Below are 7,084 nucleotides of genomic sequence, written 5' to 3' on the forward strand. Positions count from 1 at the left end.
ATAATATATAAGATGCTTGATGTAAATAAGTGCCACAGAGGAAAATGAAGCTGGGAAGGGAGATGGTGAGTGACTGGGGGATGGTCAGGAAAGCCCCATGAAAAGGTGACCTTTGAGTAAGAGCTGAGGGAGGAAGCCATGTGGATTTATGGGGGAGGAAATTCCAGGCAGAGGGAGGTGCAGGTGCAAAGGCCCTGTGGTAAGCGTGTACTTGGCATGTTGGCAGAAGCAAAGAGGACCTGGTAACTGGAAGGAATGAGGAAAGGGGGAGAGTGGTGGGCCTTGTAGGCAATGACAGATCTTTGGCTTTTACTTTCTGAGTGAGATGGGGAGTCTGTGGGTGGTCTCGAGCAGAGATGTGACATCACCTGTCCCAGTGTTTTAAAAAGATCACTCTGGCTTCTGCATGGAGGAGAGGCAGAAGGAAGGGCGAGGGAGAAGCAACCAGAGGCAACTTCAGTCGGTCAGGTGAGAGACATCAGTGGATCCGAGAGAGAGGAGAGAGGGTGGGTGGGGGCAGATTCTGGATCTTTGTTGAAGGAAAAAGGCAGGTCCGGCCAACCGGCTTTGCTTATGGATTGGACTTGGAGTGTGAGGGACCAAGAGGAGGCAAGGATGCCTCCAGGGCTTTTGACCTTGGCACCTGGAATGGAGGAGCTGCCCTTACTTGAGATAAGGAAGCTGCAGGAGGGACCGGTTTGTTAGGAGAGGTGGAGATATCTGAGTGTGGTGTAGCCTAAATGAAGTCTGAGATGTGTATTTCGCCAACCCATCGATCAACAGATGCAAACAGACACAGTGTCACACCAAGAGAAAGCCCAGGGCGATGTTGGGGCAGGCACAGAGGAGGGGCACCTGATCCAGCCTGGGTGCCAGGTGACATCCAGGCTGAGATCTGAAGATGGGCAAGTCGGGTTTAGGGGAGGACTTTGACCCGCATCCCTTGTCTCATTCTCCTAGCTGCACAGCCAGGTCAGCCCAACTTCTGGTGCTTTTCCAGCTCCATTACAAGTTGGCTGTGTGAGCTGGTCAAATTATGATGTAATGTAATGGCTCCAAGCCTCTGTTTCCCCATTGCAGTGGACTGAGTGTTCGTGTGCCCCCCAAAATCACATGTTGAAATTCTAACCCCAGTGGTGATGGTATTGAGAGATGGGCATTTGGGAAGTGATGAGGTCATGAGGGTGGACTTATGAATGGCATTCGTGCCCTTATAAAGAGACCCCAGGGAGCACCCTTGCCCCTTCTGCCATGTGAAGACATAGCAAGAAGACAGCCATCTATATACCAGGAAGTGTGCTCTCACTAGACACCAAATCTACCTGATCTTGGAATTCCTAGCCTCCAGAACTGAGAGAAATAAATTTCTGTTGGTTATAAGCCACTTAGTGGCACTAAGTGTGTGGCACTTTGTTATAGCAGCCTGAGTAGACTAAAACACCCACCTGCAGAAGGATGGCCATGTCCTAGACCAGTGGGACTTAACCTTTTGGAGGTGATGAATTCCTTTGAAAATAGGATTTAAAAGCATGGATGCATTCTTCATGCAGACTTACTTGTACACACACACCCACACACACACACACACACACAGTATTGTAATTTCAGGGGCTCATGGACCCTTAAAGCCCATTATGGCTCCTGGACAATACTTTCCTCTCTCCCCATCCTGACCTCACATCCTTCTTCCCTCCAGACTCACCACACTTCAGGTCAAGACCCTCCAACGTGGCCACTTCTTCTCAGGCTCCAGCTTTGACCGTACGTCTGCGACCTCATAACAGGTGTCCTTCCGTTTGAAGGAAACATTCAGGCTGCTGAACAAAGCCCAAGTGTGTGATAAGCTGGCCTGAGGGGTGTGTGTGTGTGTGTGTGTGTGTGTGTATTTTCCTTCCCAGTTCCTTAAATCGACAGGCTTTCACTGGGCTGCTGGGTGGGCTGGGCAAAGAGGGAAAAGCCAGCCCCAAATCAGGATATGGTGAGGGTATGGGGGTTCCTGGGTAGAAGACATGAATAGGGATTAACCGATCTACGATTAAACACCAGGTGTTGAAGTTCTTGCCACTGTGCTCTCTACCTTTCTGCCTTGGTAATTCTAGTTGAGGGATATTTCTCTGGGATCTGGATATCTACCCTGCAGACTGTGAACTTGCGGAGAGTAGGCACTGGATCTGAAAAATCTTTGTCCCCCATATTCAGCATAAAACTTGGCACAGAATAGGCGCTTGTCTTGTCTTTGCGGTAAGTGATGGAAGTACAACTCCAACTGGCTCAATTAGAAACGAGAAATGCATTGGCTTACATAACTGAAAATTCTGTGGGACAGCTTCAGGCACAGCTGGCGCCAGGTGAACAAGCAATGGACCTCTCTTTCTCTCTCCATCTCTCAGCTCCATTTTCCGCTGAGTTAGGTTCGCTCTCAGGCAGATTCTCTCTCACAGTGTTGGCTTCTGGTGCCTCCAGGCTTAGCAACCCCAGAGAAAAGAAAGCTCCTCTTTGCACATAGTTGCTGCCATTGCTGTGATTAACGCTCACTGGACAAGCTTGGGTCCCATCATTGTGGCCAGGGAAATGGGATGCTCTGATTGGCCAGACCTAGGACCTGGGCTCAAGGATTAGGGATTGAGGGCTGGAGAATGGGGATTAGAGTAAGCATGTCATGAGGCTCACCGCACTAGAACTACATGGACTAAAGGTGGGGGATGGGGTGGTTTCTAGGAGGAAAACCAAGGTGCTGCTAGCAGAGGATGGGCCGTGGATGCTGGGAAGGTGAGAACAAGAGGCGTCACTCTGATGCTATAAATGCTGACACGACAAATAAGACACATCAGTTGGTGCTGTCAGAAGCAGGAAGGTTCAGTGACGCCTGAGACCGAGGCTCAAGTCCCAGCTCTGCCACCCACACTCAGTGTGGCCTTGGTCAGGGCATCTCTGCTTTACTGGGCCTCAGTCTTTCCACTGTAAAATGAGAGCCTCTGGAATACACCAGGGTTTTGAAGAGATGATTGCCAGGGTTTTTTTCCCACTCATTCGGTCATGTATTCTTTTTTTTTCTTTCAATCAGTATTTGTGGAAGGGCTTTGGAGTTAGTCTGAACTGGATCTGAATCCCAGTGTGATATCTCTCAGGCTTGATCAATGCACCTTCTCAGGTGTGCTTAGCTGTGTCCTTCCCGGCCACCCAGCGGCACTGGATGCCATCAGCCTCCGCTCACCTGCCCCTGCAGGCGGCCTAGGTCAGTTGCTGCAGCCACTTGGCCAGCTCAGCCTGCGGTGATGAGGCCTGAGTCATGGCTTGGTCTCCCAACGACCCCAGCTGTGGTCCAGTCCGACCTGATTGGATCCTTGGCTGGGGGTTGGGAATAGGGTTCTGCTGCCTCCTCTTCTAGACTCAGGTGAAGCTCTGGGTGTAGAACTGGCTTCCCTCATGGCTGCCTGGAGGTGTAGGCAACACAGCCCAGACATGAGGAGCAGTTGGGCCCAATGGTCACTAATGGCAGACAGGAAAGGGGACGGGCCAGCAGATGAAGTTCTTGCCCTTCATCCCTGCATGTTTCACGTGGCTTCTCCAGAGATGCCCTGAGTGGTGGAACTCCCGGCCGTATTTTCTTGGAAAGCTGTGGCCAACTTAGTAAGACACGTCTTATATTTGCTGTCCCTCCTTCTCAGTCTCACAGTCCCTTTTCCTTAACTCTTGTAAAGCTGGGATTTCATCCCTAATAAGGCATTAGCTTATAAATCTTGCCTCAGGCTCTCTTTTCTAGGGAACCCAGGCTGTGATCCTAGCTGTGTGACCTTGAATGATTTGCTTAACCTCTCTGAGCTTCAGATCACTTACCTGTGAAAAGGAGATAATATAGCATCTCTTATAGGATTGTTGTGGCATTTAATGAGACAGCTCAATAAATTACAGCTTTCATTAGTATCACTACTGTGAATGAGGCATTGGATTGTATCATGTGAAAACATTTATTCAACGTTGAACTCCATGAATATTTATTGGGGGTCAGCTCTGATTCAGGTATTATGCTAGTCTCTGCTCCCAAGGAGCTCACAGTCTAGAAAGTGAGACAGAGAAGTAATTTACAGTGTCATCAGTGTCTAGTTGGGGCTAGAAGACTCAGAAGCTTCGGCATGGGGGTCAGGGATGGTAGTCAGGGATGGCTTCTTGGAGGAGTTGACTTTAAAACTAGGATCTGAAGGACACATAGTTGTTACAGATGATGGAGGGCAAAGTGTTCCAGACAGAGGGCACGGCATGGGCAAAGGCCTGGTGTTGAGAGGGAAACATTTCCAAGAACGTACTGGCTCTCCCCCTCAAGGAGCAGGTAAATTACAGGAGAAACAAAATGAATAAATATACATCGATGAAAATGTGTGAATATGGTCTTTGCCAAGGAGTGTGTGAGTTCTAGAGCTGTCCTGTTCGATACAGTAGCTGTAGCCACGTGTGGTTATTTAAGTTAATTAAAATGAAATAAAATAAAAAATTCAGCTCCTCGGACACAATGGCCAGATTTCAAGTGCTCAGTAGTCATCTGCGGCTGATGTTGGACAGTGCAGATACAGAACATCTCTGTCATTGCGGAAAGTGCTATTGGACAGAGCTGCCAGATCAGGACAAACTTTCTGGAGGAGGGGGCAAACAATGGCAGAGAAGGGGTTCTGGGAAAGTCCCTGGGCGGCACTGTCCTCTCTCCTCAGGAGGAGAAAAGCCAGGGCTGGGAGTGGTGGGTGGGGTGTTGGCTCTGAAAACAATGTACAACCTGACACCTCTTTGGTCAGGGTGTAATCGCTGGGTGTGTGCTGGCTGGCAGCCTCTCACCTGGGAGGGAAGACACAGGAATGCAGACAGAATCAGCTAAGGTGGGGCTGAGCCAGGAAGTCCCGCCCCTTCTGGGGCCAGGAGGACTCTGGGAGTTGTAGTTTGGCACGTCTGGGATTTCCCCTCAAAGCTTGATGTGGGTAGAACTGACACTGGGCATGGGATGGGCATTTCTTGGGGTGTAGAGTTGGGGGTGAGCTGGCTAGGGCTGGGGACACATCTGAGTTTGCGGTTTCTGTGATAGGTGGCAGAAGAAGGACTGTCTTCTCCCTTCCCCTGCTTAAGTTCTGGGATAGAGAGGAGAGGCCAAGATGGAGGACTAAGCTGGATGGGGAGCTGAGAGACATCCAGTTCAACAGAATCCTCAGCCCACACGTTCTGGTTCATTGAGATTTGCCTGGGAGAGACAGGAAGTTCTGATAAGGTTAGGGAGGAGAGATAGCAGAGGGTATCCTATCAGCTGTTGGTCATTCATGCATTTAACCCAATATTTATTAAGCACAGTATTTATTGAGCACTTACTATGTACCAAGCCCTGCTCTAGGCACTAAGAATAAGGAGTGAACTAAAGAGATAAAAGCCCCTGCCTCCAGAAGTTCTAGAGAGGGCAGCAGACGATAAACAGTGATTTGCCTTTGCTCATACAATGTACATGTAATGCAAAAGTCCTGCTTAAAGGTTGATTTTGAGGCATTTTAACTTTCAATCCAACCATTCTCTGTCCCCCACCACGAAGACTCCGCCCTGGGAGTGGTAGACGTATTTAAAAGCCACTCAGTTGGGTCCTACTGATGGCTGTTCTCAAGACATTCAGATACAGGAGATTATTCTAAGATGTAAGACGTTGGGACTTCCCTGGTGGCACAGTGGTTAAGAGTCCACCTGCCAATGCAAGGGACACGGGTTCGATCCCTGGTCCGGGAAGATCCCACATACCGCAGAGCAACTAAGCCTGTGTGCCACAACTACTGAAGCCTGTGCACCTAGAGCCCGTGCTCCGCAACAAGAGAAGCCACCACAATGAGATGCCTGCGCGCAGCAACGAAGACCCAACGCAGCCATGGGCGTCATGGGGCCACTGCCTCACCACTTCTGGGTTCCATCACTGTGGGCAAGTCTCAGGCTGCTGCTTGATAAAATGGTGATACTTACTCCAAAAGTGCAGATTAAAAGAAACAAGAGATATGATGTGTGTATCTCCTGTAACAGGGGTGCCTTCTTACACACACACACAAATTGAGAGAAAGACAGGTAAGAGAGATCCCTGCCAATTCTCCTGAAGTCACACAGCGTGATGTTCTTTTTCCTCTCTTTGACTTTATTGAGGTCTAACTGACATACAATAAATTCATGTATGATTTTAGGTCCTTCAGTTATTAACTCTCCGTACATTTCCTTCCTAAGGAAGGAAGCACGAGTCACAAATACAATTCAATTTATTCGTGCAAATATTGTTTACAATGTCTGTAAGCTCCACGAGAGCCTGTATATTGCCAGATGCTTCACCACTGGGTCCCTGACATCCAGCATACTGCAGGTGCTTAATAAAGACCTATGGAATGAAATGAGTAAAGGAGAGCAAAACAGGCATTTTCCCATTCAGGAGCAGCTTCCTTCGATTCTCTCAACTTGTCCAAAAAGTCTCTATATGCCTCACACCTCAACCCCCACCTCAACACAATGGCAGCAGGCGTGGCATACAGTAGGCACCCCAGCGGAGTGAACAACCTCCTGCCAGGCCCCTGGTCCTGCGGTCCCGGGTGCAATTCCCCTGATTGCCGCGAGGCGGCGCGAGCGCTTCGCGCAGACATCCCCCAGCCCCCACCCCCACAAGCCGGCGCCCGCAGCCCAAGAGATTCAATGGGCGAGGCTCTACCGTGCGCCTCCTGAGTTCCCGGGCTGCATTAGACTCTCGGGGGCGCAGACCCGGCGGCCGGTCGGTGTCCATTGCGGGGGATCCCAGGCAGAGCCGGGAGCTGACCCCGGGAATGCGGGCGGGGATCATGAACAACGTTCTGAGTCCGGCGCGGCGGGGTCGGGGCTCGAGGGCCGGGACCGCTTCCGGGAGGAGTGTCGGGGCAAACTCGCGACCTCTGACCTGTCTGACAGTCCCCCGGCCCTGGCGCCGGCCGAGAGCACGGGTCCGCTGGCAGCGCTCCGCCCCGGGGCCCTCCGCGCAGGCGCCGCCGGCCACGGTTCCCATGGCGACGGGGGGCGCTTCCCCGCCCGAGGCCCCGCCCCCAGCAGGCTAGGCTGCGCT

Source organism: Eubalaena glacialis, chromosome 15 (assembly GCF_028564815.1).
Source record: "Eubalaena glacialis isolate mEubGla1 chromosome 15, mEubGla1.1.hap2.+ XY, whole genome shotgun sequence".
NCBI lineage: Eukaryota > Metazoa > Chordata > Mammalia > Artiodactyla > Balaenidae > Eubalaena > Eubalaena glacialis.